Consider the following 15492-nt stretch of genomic DNA (forward strand, 5'->3'; position numbering starts at 1 on the left):
TTGTATCAATGACAGCATCATCAATATCAAATGTGGTCGTAAACGATTAAGTGTGGATAGTGCACAGATGATAAAAAATATGGATGGCTATTTTGAAAGCAAGGGAACGGAGCTGCTGCTTGGAATGGTGCTTTGAAGTGGTTCTGGTTATAACTTCGGTCTAATCAAGTCATATGTCACCAGCATCCTCTAAGGTTAATACTTTTAAGTCCCATAGTTTCTACGCTTAACTTTATTTATTTTTTGGCAACTAATATAACAAATAATGTACACGCCATCATTGCCTTCGTTTATTTATCAATGCCAATCAAAAATCAAATCAAATTGTTTAAACAATCGCATAACAAAACAAGTGAAATAACATAAGTTTTCACTTAGAAGAGTCTTCTACTGAAGCAAGGACGTCAAACAAACCTGGTGACTCATAAGAAGCCATCCTTCACGATCAAATTATTGGAATTGTTTCATCCACTAGCATCCACTTATGGAAGTCTGAAGCAATGATCTTATCTTCCTCGCACGATCCTTCTGATCGACAGATACACAGAGCTTTTTATTACGCCCGTACTCTCCACATACGTACAATGACCTAAATACTTCAACTTTGCGTGCAGTACCCGAGGCGAGGTACTGCTTCGTGCCGTTCCCGTTCCGATTAGCTGCACCTTCACTTTCATCTGCTCTGTTCCACTGTCTACTCACGAAAGTCTACCTCCACCTCAGTAAATGGAGAAATAAGAATATCATTTGTCCTTACGCACGAGCAAGGTTCTCTCCGATCGAGCTCCAGTTCCTTCTTGATTTCGTGCGCATAGTAACAGAATCTCATTTACTTTGCTTTACGTTTCATTTGCAGCTTTTCTGCTAAAGGGTCCGATCACTGCAGCGTCCAACCGGACAAACGAAACGAAACGAAACCGAACGAAATTTGCCACCTTTAGGAGCGATCGAGAAAGGTAAGCGAGCAAAGCGCCGGGGTGGAAGCTTAAAGGGCTTAAAAATTTCGAATGGCTATTGTGGTACGGAGCGGAGTTGTGGAAGATGCGGGCCAGTTTACGAGGTTTTGTTGACTAAATTGAACAAACGAGTGCAGTGCGTAGTGCGGGTTTGTTGTACGGTTTGATACGGGCCGGTGTGTGTGTGTGAGTGCTTTTTTACCCCTCTCTTCCTCCCCTTCTCGGAGACAAATCTCATTTCACAGCTCGGTAAGCTGCACGAGGGTCCGACGGTTTAGACACTTCTTTTGGCCTCCATCTCTCTCTCACCCTCTGTGTCGGTGTAAAGTCCGGTGTACTCGTTTCTGAAATTGGTCAAATTACTTCATCGCACCACAAAGCACAAGGGACAGCCGGGCACGGAGCCCAGAGGAAACAAAACAAAAAAACACATGACAACCCTCACTTACGTCAACGCATTTCCACCGGAGCGGAAATCAAAGTGGAGCAAACCACTGCCGCCCCGGTACCGGCCGAACTCTTCAACTGGAAAGATTGTTTTTTCGTAAGAGTCACATTACGCGCCTCAATAGCTGCACGCATCTTGGTTTGTTTGTTTGAAACAAATTTCGATGTTAAAAAGCAATGTATGGCAACGGAAGGATTAGGAAACGCGTACGTACGAGATGGAATGTTAGGAAATTAATCCGTGTTTCCATCGAACGTGCAGCGAAGCGAACCTTTTCCCCGCATTGCAATAAATTCCATTCTTGATAATGCTCTCCATCATTTCGTTAAGATACGCTCTCGGCGCGCAATACGCGATGAATGGCAATAAGTAGGCAGGCGACGAGTAGGAATGGTACTGTTGGAAACAAAACAATTACGCATTCGCACATTCCGCCTCCCGAATCGAGCCTTCGCGGTGAAAACTCGCGGAAACACCCGGCCCCGCGCTCATTGGCGGTTAAAAATTCCGCTGGCGAAACTATGTCCCGCTAGTAAAATCTGCGTGGAAATGCACACAGCTGGCAGGGATCCAGGACCCTTGCATGAAGGGTACTTTTTCACCTCTCTCCTACTCTCGCTCTCGCGAACCAGCCAAACCAAAAGCTTTGTCTCTGAACCGTTTCCGCGCCTGCAAACGAAAAACCCCCGAAATACAGCTTCAACGGCTTTGTCTGGGCCGCCCGGGAATGGGACACGGGAATTTCCCATCACAATTAAATTATAGCCCCCAAACCGCTCGGCCGCTCGTAGGGCGCACGGTGGACCACGCACGCAGACCGCTCGAGCGTAATGGGCAGCGTGTGACAATTATTTTACCCGGTGGCCGGCCATTCTAATTAAATGCTTCACGTGCGTGCAGAGATTGTGTTTGTTTTGCCGAGTTTTATGTGTGACTGAGAGGTTGGAGAGGACTGGGGGAGGGAGGAGAGTTGAGACGGGGATTTTACCTATATCTCTACTTTCGGTCAAACAATCTCGGTTTTGGGACAGTATTGCCGGTAGGCTTGTTCTATCTGTGGGGGTTTCGGTTTCGTGTTGAAGGTAATTTGTTTTGTTGGGACTAACAAGTCGTCCATATGGATTTAAACAATAAAAAAACAGTAGAACATATTTTACATTGCAATAAAGCTTTTTAAAGTAATATTTCACTAGAAGGAAATAAATATAAACTAAAAAAAATCGTTTATTAGCCAATAAATGTTTAAAATAATATGTAAAACATTAATTATATGAATTGAAAGTGAAAACAAACATACATCTTCTACGTTTTAAAACAAATCTATCGAACAATTTCACATAACAAATTAGGTAACTAAAATGAGCGAAGAGCTTTAAATAATTTACTTGTATTGTCCATGTCGGTCCTCTGTATCTTCATTATTCGTATTTGAATTATTTGTTGAATCCTTTTTAATTTTGTGTGTACTAATTATTAATTAAATTATTAATAAAAATATTCATTTTGAATAATTGCTGTTAATGGGGCCCTTTCCATTTTAAGTTCGTAGGCTGAAATTTCAGCCTGTCAGCGGTTTGCATTGTATAGCAGTTTTCGAGCAGCTAGCTAAGTAGGAATAATATACAGGTGGGCTTATCCCAAGGTGTAGGAATTTAAAAGGCTGATTTTTATCGCTTCTGTTTGTGAATGAAGATTTTAAGAGTGTTTTATGTATTCGTCAAGCCTCCAGAAAGCTTGTTTGAACAAAAGTTTTCACTCATCCTGTCAAAAAGTGATATTCAAATTTGGTTATAAAAAACATGCTATGAGACCGCCTGAACTACATACACTTTGATTCTGGATTCCATCACCTGATCTCTTTAATGCACCTTGGGATAAATGTAAACAACACCGTGTTTTCGAGCAGGTACTCGAATCTAATTCTAGCTTTGAGGCTAGAATAATCTAGACTGAAAATTGCAGGTTAGTTTTGTGTGTGGTTTTGTATGGAGTGTTTACATGATTTCAGCCTCCAACTGTCAAACTCCATACAAAAAACTGACTAGAATCGTGAAGGGCCCCAATGTTTGCATTAATTCTAATGAGATTATTATATCAGATAACATAATATTTAACATTTCTATATAAATGTCTTTTTTGTGTTACGAATGGTGTTTTCATTCCTTCGTTAGCTGCATCTCACGCAGTTAGGACCTGTTTTGATGTTTACCTGTTTCTTTTCGTATTTGTTTTCTTTTTATGTCATTGTTCATGCTCGTTTACGTCACTATAAACTTGCTCGTATTCTAAAATCCAACCTACCAGCCTTTCTAATCGCTCGTCTGTTTCGAGTTACGTTTAAACACACTGCGTGCGTAGGCAGAATGGGACCATCGTTTCACCTTTGCCGTTCTTTAATGCTAGCAAATCACCACCTCCACATAACATTCATACCTTTTCCACATAATCCTACATTGCATTGTAGCTTCCATCAGCGGCCTACGTCAAACGATCCAAAACGGTTGCCCCATTACCATAGGGCCACACCGCCCCAACAAAGCGTTCACAACGCATCACAACGCCCCATGTTCGCGAAACGCTCGTAAACCATAGGGAGCGGGGGAAAAGCTTTTCCGCAAGCTTTACCGGAACCGGTGCGGTCGTACAGAAAGGTGCTGGAAAGAAAAAGCCACCGATTTTGTGTATGTTTATTTGTCAAACGTTAGGCCGCCCCATCGGGCCCGAAAGCCCGATCATGCCACTGCTTGTTGCCCGGGGAAAAGTGAGCCGGTTTTTCCATGTGCCGGTACGTCGGCGTGACATTGATGGTTGTAAATTAATTCAAGAAGCGTACGCTCAACTCTTGCCCGCCTTGCCCGCAGAGGTACAGTTGCTATATAGGCTTTTGGCTTTTGGGACAGTATGGGACCGGGTCGTATAAGCTTTTTCGACGGGTCGTAGGCGTTGTGTAACATTTATTGCGCCACGCCGCTCTTCGGATGGGATTTATTAGCCCTTGAATGGTTTTTGGTTTGACGTTTATGATTTTTTAAAGAACCTCGGCTAGGATGTAGTTGGTATCGTGTGAGCCAATCTGTGCTGTAAGTAGGCTCATCTTTCGGCTTTGGGATGAACAATACATGTACAGCAGTTCATCATACGATCGGTTGAATAAAACATGACGCAAGTAGTAACTGGATTGGTTAAATCAAGGATGGGAAAGAAAGGAACCTACAAGTTTTACAAATCTAGGCCTGATTCTAGAGTAGCATTTCCACTTAAGACAGGTACACTCAGGCTGTAAAATCGATCTACGTTGAAAGAGCACGAGGATTCTATCGTAAAATGTGTCCAATTTTCTTCAAATATCCTAATGATTGGGAAACATTTCCCATTCACCCCTGATTCCTTCTGCCTTCCCCCACTCGGTTGCAGCTGTCGAAAAGTCAAGTAAACAAACCACCCCAAGGTTTTACCGACAGGCAGGCATTTAAAATGAATCCCGACGCATGTAGATTGGTGCCGTTTATCGATGGTTGCCCTCACCTTCTCCCTGCCCAGAACCCAGCACGCAGGAGCGCATTTGCAAGGGGGGTTTGTTTGCATTTGTTTCCGTGTCACGTATCGGAAAATTTATGCCCCCGGAGGGCATCGGAGCGCAAAGATCCATCCCGGAAAATGCTCCGTACGATAACGTTTGGCTCAGGAATGCGGTGCGCCTGTAGTATCGTTTGTTTCAAGTGTCTAATTAATGCCTGGGGAAAGAAATCCTTAAAATACGTCCTTACGGTTTGAGCCATGTGGGTGAGAGAAAAGGGAAGGTTAGAGAGAGAGAGAGAGGACGGGTGCGAGTGAGCAAAATTTTCTTATCGGCAGAAAAGTGTGTATGTGTGATATTTGCCGAGCCGAGTGTGGGAGGTAGGAGAGCAGGGGAAAACGTTCGCTTCCGGCTGTCAGCTACAGTATCTGACAGCGCTTGTGGAAAGTTCGGGTTGTGTTTTTTTATTCTAAATGGGACAAAAAGCATGAGGAGACTTCGGAAGGGGGTTTAAAAAAACGGACAAAATACACACAACATACAAGAACGAATTGAAAATTTCCCAACCGCTCTTGAAACCCGGGGAAAGGAGCTTTTTTCTCATTCCCTCCCAGGGCTCCCGGAAGTGATTTGTCAGGACTGACGAAAGTTTGTCGAGCAAAACGAGGGTGGTTTTGTGGAACCTTTTTTTTTTGTTCGGTTTCCTATTTGCTTGCCGTCACTGTTGCCAACTATTGCTGCTGCTGCCCGGTTTGCAGGACAGCCTTTCTTCGCGCGGACAGACTTGAATGACAATCGGCCATTCGTTTCCTGTACGTCAGTCAGTGTGTCATTCAAGTAGGCCTACAGCAGCATAAACCTCGGCAAAACGAGGAAATGGTATCGAAGTTGAGCGATAGCAAAGAAAGCAAAAAATAACCTTTCCAACTCTACCTCACCATAGAAGGATATAAATTTTCACTGAGAGCTTTCAAAGTCCGTTTCGAAGCACATGAGGGATAGGGGACCATTTTTTGGTTTAGGGTTTCAAGTTAGGCAAGGATATTAGTGGAATGTATTCTACCACTTTTTTGCCAGTGACTGTGAGCTTGAATTGACCTATCAGAGGTTCCCGGCTATAGCTGGCGAGCTTCTAATCGCCTTCTCGTCGTCATGATTTATGACAGTCTCTGGGTGCCTTCGCTCCACTCCACGGATTTGTCGTCGGTGGGGAATGAATTGAATGCACGGATTTGTTGGATGTATTGGAGCGCGTTTTAATCGGACTTTTTTTTTTTTGTTTGGTGAGCAGAGGAGCTTTGAGAAGAATGATGGCGAAAGGATTTTCTTGAGGCTTTGTGTCACCTCTTTCTAGTGTCAAATTGGAGTGGGAAGTGTGGGCAAATATTGAAATTGGAACTGTGCCATTGGAACAATTGAATCTGGCAAATGGAATCGGGAGGATGATTCGAGGTAAGATTGCGTGCGAGCGGGTGAAGAAAACGGATCTCTCTGGTGGCAGCTGTCTCTGATGTGGAATGTGTGAGTTGCGATGTGATGAGCTTCACACTTTATTGACACGCCCGGTCTGTCATTGATAACGTTTTCGGGGGTGTTAAGGATAGGTGCACGTTGAGATATATAACGACACGCGTTTGTTTTAGAGACGATAAGAATTTTATTTTTGTTATCTCAGAATTGTCTGTCAATTCCATGAAGCATAGGACACATTTTAATCAAAACACTCAAACAAGTGTTTTGCTGAACATATTATCAAAGTTGGAGTCGTCCTGTGTCGACTAAAGTAGAGTGGAGTCGGAGTCGCCCGGAGTCAGAGATGTCCAGAGTCTTCTGGAGTCATATGGAATTGGAGTTGGTCCGAGGCATTTCATTTCGTGGTGTTTTTTTTATCTCGTAGCCCATGCACCTCTCAAACAGACTTTTCTCTCTAAGAGCAACGGTTTCAGTAGACCGGAGTCAGCAGGAGTTAGTGTCGGTTAAGCCTGACTATAAAAAAATTGCCTTCGGCTGACTCGGGATGGTTCCTACTCCAGTAGATTTCGACCTAGGGCAACTCTGGACGACTCAGGATGACTCCGGACGGTTTTGCCCGACTCCCGAAGACTTCGGACGACTCCAAATGACTCCGAACGACTCCAGATGACTCTGGACAACTCTGAAAGACAATAGAGGATTCCAAACGGCTCCAGATAATGCTGATCGGACCTATCTTCCGGAGTCGGATTCAAAATTTTTTGAAGTCGAATCGAAGTCGACATCGGATTTTTGCAAATTTTCCCCATCACTACATCATACGACTTTAGTAATCCAATTGCCCTGGAAGCTTTCCGGCAGATTGATGTTAATGAATTGATTACAGTTTTGTTAGCGTAAAGTTAGATAAAAAAACTCCATGTTTGATTCGTAGCAACAAAAGGTCAACGATGCCAATGCAAATCCACTTCACTACTGCGCTCTAGATGATTTCACAGAAACCTGGATTAAAATAGCTACAGCAAACTTTCTTTTTTTCATCAAACTTTCAATGTAATGGATCGTCCAGCCCCCCAGCACGAAGCATCCACAGTCAGCTGTCTGGTTTTTTGCAGCTATTTTGAGAAGCGCATCTCTTTTTTCTCGGTTCATCTATACGACAGAGCGTCATTGTAACCGGAGTCAGTTCGGTGTGATGGTGGCAGTCCGAATGATAACGATGACGATAAGATGAGAAAGAGAGTGAAAATGTGTCAAAACGGATAATGGGAAATCTGAATAAAGCAGAAGCGTTTCCGACCCCGATATGCTGCTGCAGCGGCAAACCGAGATGTAGCTGACGTTTTCATCGATTGCATCGATTCGACACACCGCGTTTGGTGTAGCGGGGAAAAGCTCGCCGGTTGGATGGGTGGGGGCAAATTTTGCAAAGTTATTTCACAGCCAAATCGAGGTCAGATTGTGGTTTGGTGGCGTTGATTTTTTTGGTTTTGTTTCGTTCATTGTTGCTTTGGTTTTGCGCCGAGTGCCCTTCTGTGTGTGCTGACTTCACTGTGCAGTAGTGCCTTACTTTCACCCACCCACGCCGATTGAAAAGAAAAACGCGAAACATTATCGAACCATCAAACGGACAACCGTCAAAGACAGAAGGGTATTCTGCTCGTGTAAGCATGGACGGCAGTGGGAGATATTGCGGGGATTGGCGAAGAGTGTCTCTTGCGTGGGTTGAAGGGTGACGAATGCACTTTTACTCACCTCACTGCCCACCCAGCGGACGCCAGAAGGAGGTCAGCAAGGCGAAGAAGGTGCACAGCAGCAGATAAGGGAGGGCGAGAAGCAATCCGGGCCGGCATACCGATTGCACAACTTCAAGTGACATTTTGATATTATTTTTCAATCAGCACCCCGTCCGCACCGTGCATACGATATTTTGCATTCGTCCTTCATGGCAAACCACCACCCCCTTCTTCATGCCTGTTGTTCGGTTACCGTTTTCGCTCGTTTTCGCATCGATGATGCAGACACTGCACTCGATCATGCTCGCACGTTTGCATAATAATTATTGCAAGTCGCGTCTCGGGACGCAAGCTCTGGACACACACACACTAGCGTACTTGTGGTGGCGTCGCTGCGCTGCTGGAAAATGATTATGGCACCGTCAGCTTTCAGGTGCCTTTTCATAGCCTTCTACCATCATACACGCGCCTGGGCTTGCACTCACACGTTTGACACGGTGTTTATGTAAACAAAGCTTTTTTCGTTGCAGCTTTCCTATCTCGTTCTATCCCAGCCCAGTGGTGCCTTTTGTACTCCGGCGAGTTGTGCCCCATTTGGTCTCGCGCGCTTCAAAAACGAGGTGACAAGCAGCGGGCAGCAAATTGTTTTCCGAAGCACACAAACACACACATACCTTTATTCACCGCGTTTGTGGTTCGCTGATAATGGCCCCCCGGTTCTGCCCCTTTTGGAGGGGTGTGGATTGGTGCCGGTTTTTTGTGTTGGTTTTTTTGTTTTGCATTATGCTGTTGCTATTCTCTTCTTGTGTTGGTATTGTCTACTTGCACGCTGCAAATGGCTTTCCGATCAGCCTGCCTCAATCGGTGTTGGTCACAGTGCCCTAGTTTCAATGCGCTCTACGGGGTGTTATGGAAGGGTGCAATGAAAATGGGCAAAAATGCACTACATTGTGTCTGTTTTCTGTTTTTTTTTCTGTGCCATTGGTTTTACCCCTGCGCTGCCACGAAACCGGTAGCTTATATAATGTGTTTTGGATGTTGAACGGTCAAGTGTTTCATGTTTATTTCGATTAGCGATAAGTGTAGTTTTATGTGAAGTTTTGTTGTTTTTTGTGTAACTTTTAACTTGTTCTCATGTATTTCATGTTTGTTTTATGTTTATTTTTTTCTCATTTTTCTTTTGATTTCACTTTTTTAAATGTCATATGACAAAACAGCATCAATTAGAGGTTTTGTGTTTCAATATTTCTGCTATCTAATGAATTTGAATATATTTTTCTTTCCATCGTTCTTTCCTTTAATATGCTTAATTCATTTTCTTTCTTTTTTTGACACTTTTTTATTTGTTCTCCCTTTAACACCTCCTTCCTTTGCTTTTCTAGTATGCTTTTGTATAGATTTTTCAATTGTTAAAATATTTAGCAACATTCAAGTCATTTTTAATACAACCATCATATATTTTCAGTCGAGTTTCTATTTAGCTAGGTTTATTATGTCTTTAATTTAAGAATATTATTTAACAACCTTCAAATGAATGAAAAAAAAAATCATTCATTTGTTTTTTACCGTATCTTATTTGAATCTTTCAATATTTGTTTATTTTTATATTTTTTTGACTACGTTTGCATTTGCTATAATAGTATTTGTTGGAACCTTACAACTGCAAAATAGGATGGTTCCAACGACCTGTCGACATGCGCGTTAAGAATTGCTGAGAGAGGAAAAGAAATGGGAAAAAGAGAGAATGGTTGTAAGAAAACAGGATAAAAAGGCTCGCAAGATTAGCTAGAGCGAATGTTACGTACGAACTGGCGGAATAAAAGGACTTATTTTTTGGCAACAGCTGAAGTACAACCAAAAGGCTTTAACGTGTTCCGCATTAAATTATTTTTCCGCTTCGTTTTCTAACAGTATTATTTGCTTGAAAACTTACACATACAAATATTGACCCACTTTACCCCTTTTTTTTAGATACGCGGTGTACCCTTTTTTATGTTGAAATGCATATTTACTGTGTCAACACAAAGCAGCTGCACTGCAGATAGAATAACAATAGAACAAACTCTTTCTACCTTGACCGTTGCACCGGTTATCAAGTAACGAGCAGAAGCAATTTTTCCAACTATCGCTCCATTACTAACCAGAACCTGATCAACATGCGCGTCGATCGTGCTGTTTTTTGTTGCTTATCTTTAACTTCATTTTGTAACGAGAGCACAATTTTTTTTTCCCCCGGTGAAATGAAGCGAACATTTTTCCGACCCCATGTCATCATATTTCTCCAGTGCAAACACACAAACCGGGTCCGATGCATGGGTTAAACTGCATCCGGATGCAATTTTCCATTCGGTGCGATTGTGATTTTTCATTCCCTTCCCGTGTATGGGTTTGTGTATGTTATTTTGTTCCTTTTACTTGTTCGGCTTTTCATATGGACATTCTGGATGCATGTCATATTTCCAGTGCTTTCTCATTCTGGTTTCGCAACGGATGAATAAATCATTCGACATCTACCCGTGGAGGTTGCTGTTGCGGCCGGTCCGGTTCCGAGGCCGAATGAATAGCCGGCGCTTTATGTAGAACCCCTTCGGGAGGGACCGGGCTGGGACGGACTGTACTCAAACAGGGCTAGTTTACCAAACTCTCAACATTTGTTCACGTGCTTTACTGACCTTCCGACCGGGGGAGGCGGCACTCTTTGTTTGACTGGTTTGCGTTCGTTTATTGATGATTTCCATGTTTGCCGGGGCGGGCGAATAATTTATTGGTTATGATTTTTTATCCATCACAAATCAACCGGTTGACGTTTGGCGTGTGGCGGCGGTGGCCACGGCTCTTGGATGTTGTTTTCGTTCGCTGCCCCCACTGGCCGGGAATTTGGGGATTCTTTTACTCATCTGTAGATTATATTTTTTTGTCTGTCTGAATGGAATGGGAAGCAACCACACTGGCAAAGGGGAAAGCTCTGGTGCGGAAAGTATAATACAGAATGAAGTGCAAAAAAAAAAAAAACACAAACGAACATCAACATTGTACATCATCAAAAATAGCTTCGTCCAATGCTGGATTGATGGTGGTTCGATATTGTAATAAATTTGCCCACCCAATTTGCGATCAGCACTATTTTGGGGCGGGGCCAGTGAAATTGTGTCATGTTTTTTTTTTTTGGGGGAAATAGCGGGAGGATGTTATAAATCAACATTTGGTGTGGACCGTTAGCCGAACGATGGTGTTGTTGAGTTCTGTGGGAGTTGGATGTTTTTGTTTTGTAATTCAAACTTCGCCCACGAATCGCCCACGTGTAAATAATGTACACATTTATGCTGCTATTTGTGCTACATGTGTGCCTTTTGCCGTTTTTTTTATCGTTTCCATTGATTTATGCTTGCCTTGACGTGGGACATAATTAAATGAAACATTTATTTGCATTTTATCCATGACCGATTCCTTAAGCACGCCGGGTGAAACATTTACTGTCGATTGTTTCTAATGTTGCTTCGCAACACGGTTGTTGGCTCCACTTTTTTTACGACTGCAAAACTGCATTCATAATTTCTACGAACAATGTTCGTACCAGTTTGTCCATCTACAGCGTTGTAATTTATTTGTTAGGAAAGTTAAATTATACTCGTGGTAGTTTTGTAGCCTTCAATTCTATCTGTGAAGGTGTATGATTTTCCAACCATATTTTTTTTTTTGCTTCAACCGCGCTATACAATCGCGGTACATTGCATTCGCGTAAACAAATAGCCATCGCACTCGGAAATGGTTGCATCCTGTACCCGGTACATGATTACCATTTTGAGCGCAAAATTTTCCTTTTCCCACTATGCCAGCGCGCTAGAATGGTTGTTTTTCTCAAGCAGCGAGGAAGAAGAGCTGAAAGGACACACTGTGGGTTGGACGCGCTGGTAGCAATGGTGAGAATATGCCCGAGCTTGCCTGGGCATCGTTCGACGATAATAATGAATGCTTGCCGGTGGAAAATGGTGTGATAACAGCTGGTGTATGCAGGAGGATACCTTTGCACCGATGCATAGCAGTTCCGCAAGGCTCTACATAGGGCGACGCCAGGCGAGTTTTGGTAAATACGATCTATACACAAAAGCTACGACGATCGAGAATGACGAATGATGGGCCTTGGTGGTTGAAACCTCACCTTCAGCTTCCCCTTAGCTGGAACGCGAATTTCACATCGGTACACAAACACACCCACCTTGAGCGTGACGCCATAAACACCGTTTAGCGGGCGAAAGATAATCCCTTTTTCCGACCGGTGGTTCCGGCTTAGAGCGTGGCTTTTCCTGCCGGCCGGTGGTATGAATTATGAAACTCACCATAAAAGCATATAATTATGGGCGCTTGTTCTACCGGGGGAAGGGGGTTTGAGGGTTTGCACCGAGAACCGTTTGCACCTATTGGATCGCTATGAGTTGGTGGTCGCGTGAAAGATGGTTGCTGGGAAGGCACGGTACATTGAGAGTTGATTACATACCGGTAGCGTAAAAGCTGCTGTTGCTGCACTTGTTCTTCTACTGCTGAGTGGTTGGCAAAATTCACTGCAATGGTATTTTGTTACCAGCGCGCTTATGGTACTGATGCAAGAATGTTGTAGAGAAGACATGCCTGTCTTATAGGGAGCTAGTTACTCTTTATGTGATAAAAATTAAATGCTTTTAAACATGAAATAGATCGAAATTTAATAAATTTCCAATCCCATTTAACAACATCCGATATTTATTGATTCTGGCTGCATAATGTTATTTTTCGTACCTGTCCTTGTTCTAAATGTGGGTCGTTTAACATTGATTAAAAAGTCTGATTTGAAATTATGATGTAAAAAATGAAAAATAAAACTTTTTGCTATCTGACATAAAAAAAAACAATGAATGAGAGTAATTATTTTTGATGCTTTCTGTGTATAAATTAATATAAAAAATCTGTTTTTTATCGTTCTAGGTAACTATCATCAACGAAGAACAAATCATCCCCTCGAGATTATTCAGCGATGCATTAAACATTTGCGCCAACCATCATTAGCTAATCGTATGTAAAGCTGACAGTCTAGCTTAACCACTTTCTCAATAATGCTAATGCTAATACACACTTAACCTACAGCAACAGTGCCAAAAAAAGGGGAACACACCGCTCGCCAGACGACGAACCCATAATTATGCCAGACGCATAATATTATGCGTTATTGTGCAAGCGAACAACAATTTGCACACTTTTGGGTTCGCTGCCGTTCTGCATGTCGTTGACATTAAGGTTGCTCTGTGCAAAACACAAGAAAAGCGGGTGGCAACGATCGACGTGCGGCGTCTAGCGTGTTTCGTAATACGATTGTTTTGGAAATCGAGCGATGCGAGCTTAATTTTTTGTTTATTTTATTGCCTTTCCATTGGTAAAGCAGATCAGCTTATCGGATTCGATATGGTTTTCGGGGATTCGGGGTGGCCCTTTTCTGTGTGTGTGTGTGTGCACTATCCCAGGAACACGAAGCGAAGCTATCGGAAACATTAGGGGACAGTTTGAGGAGGCTATAAAATTTCACTTTCTTTGCGCTGTGTTTACTATTTCGTGATGATTAAGCAGCTTACGAAGAGCTTTGATTAACTACTTAACAGGGCAAGGGACAAATGATTGATGTCGATTATGGGTGAAATATGCCATTAAGCAGATTATCGATGACATTATAGATTTACACGCTTAAATAAATGCAAACCAACTATTTTTAATTAATAAATATGCTCTAAAATTTACGATTTACTCATGTTTAAAGTTTGTTTTATTGATAAACAACCTTTAAACACGATCGTCTTCCTGCTTTGATGCTACCGGAAACGGGAGTGTCTTCACACAGCAGCAGTGAAAGCAAGGCAGCAAGAAAAATAAACAAAATTTCTTGTTGACGCTGCTGTATCGGGAGTGCCCCTGGGCCACCATTTAAGTGCGTCTCCCATTTTTTGGGAGGAGAAAATACGCCTCGAGTGTGGCAGTAGAAAAACAACCGCCGCACAAACCATCCCGAAACAAGCAACGGAAGCTTCGCCCAACCCAACCCTCACACGCGCGTTAGTGATTCATTTGCACCGTGCTTTGGAACGATTTAAATTTGTCTGACAATATCGTGTTGACGGTACGAGCCCGATGACGTTGATGAAGGTCAAGAGAGTGTGTGCTTCTCTCTTTCTCTCGCGTGCACGCGTGCAGTGTTCCATACCGAACACTGTTTTCGGCCGCTTAAATCACGCCCCAAGGGGTGAAATGCTGTTGCCGTTCGCACGGGCTTTACATTTTATCACACACACACATAGCTTGCTTTCTAAAGTTAAAGGACCCCTCCTGGCAAAGAGACACCGTCACGGAAGCTGCCGCTCCTAAGCGACTGAGACTCGCGTACGATCGGTTATGTGCAAAGGGCACGGGGGATCCAATTCCGCAACGGATCGGGTGCGTTGAGTTCCCCTCCTAGTCGACCACCTGGCGAGCGGTTGGATTGCCTTCCAAAAGCAAACTAAACCTGTCGCTCGCGCTTGTTGGAACCAGGTGCATCATTTTCGGACACCCCAAAAACCCTTGCCCCGGCGTAAGACACCTCCCTAAATGATTGGTCACGAGGAATTCCCTTTCTTTAAGCACACGGAACTGCAGCTATCTACGCGGTGTGTGGTGTGCGTCAACTCCTCACTCGGTACAAGATACCAATAAAAGCACACACAAACACACAGTCACTGGTCGAATCTCGTCAATCTCGCCCGCAGGGCAGGAAGAAGTCCGTTAACCTTTGGCGTCACTGGATGCCGCTGCGGTGGAAATTCGTTCCCCTCGCACGATTGGGATGGTTTGCGACAACCAATCGGTCACAACGGGATGGTGGTAGTGCAGGTGCTCGGACACACCGATTGCGCCCCGAAACCTGCCCGCCATTCATGTGCAAGGTTAGGTGCGTGCGTTCAAACGGGTTCTGCCGCCAGTTTGCCCAAGTCCAAGGCGCGCGCGCGCGTACACCTGCCGGCCAGTGCGTCGTTGTTAAGCTGGCCGTACCGTTTTGAGCCCCGCGTGACCGGTGCTGGTGAGAGTGGTGCAGTGCAGTGCGTTCCTGGCAATCCCCACGAAACCGCACGGAGGTTCATTCATCTCCGGTCCGTGTCGCGGTAGGACCGTTGGTTTGGGAGTGCGCACGCGAAAGTTTCGCTTTCATGTCGCATTTCTATTTGACCATTTTTGGGGGGAACGTCGTGTGTTCGGCAAAGTGGTGAGAGGGTAGGGTTTTGTCACCGAGACACCGTGCCAGCCGGTGCTGGAAAGTGCGAACTGCGGGTCTTTCCTTTTTCTTCTCTCCTTTGGCTTGCGTAGCTC

The 15492-nt window shown here is 43.9% G+C and overlaps 1 protein-coding gene across 1 annotated transcript in view; it reads left to right on the forward strand.

Moving 5' to 3' along the window:
* The first annotated feature begins 863 nt into the window (after positions 1-863).
* LOC120948513 (uncharacterized) overlaps positions 864-15492 on the forward strand; it is a 61435-nt gene continuing 46806 nt past the window's right edge. The window contains exon 1 of the mRNA XM_049605650.1: positions 864-956. The gene's annotated coding sequence lies outside the window, so the exon portion shown is untranslated. The remainder of the gene's footprint in view (positions 957-15492) is intronic.

This window comes from Anopheles coluzzii, chromosome 2 (assembly GCF_943734685.1).
Source record: "Anopheles coluzzii chromosome 2, AcolN3, whole genome shotgun sequence".
NCBI lineage: Eukaryota > Metazoa > Arthropoda > Insecta > Diptera > Culicidae > Anopheles > Anopheles coluzzii.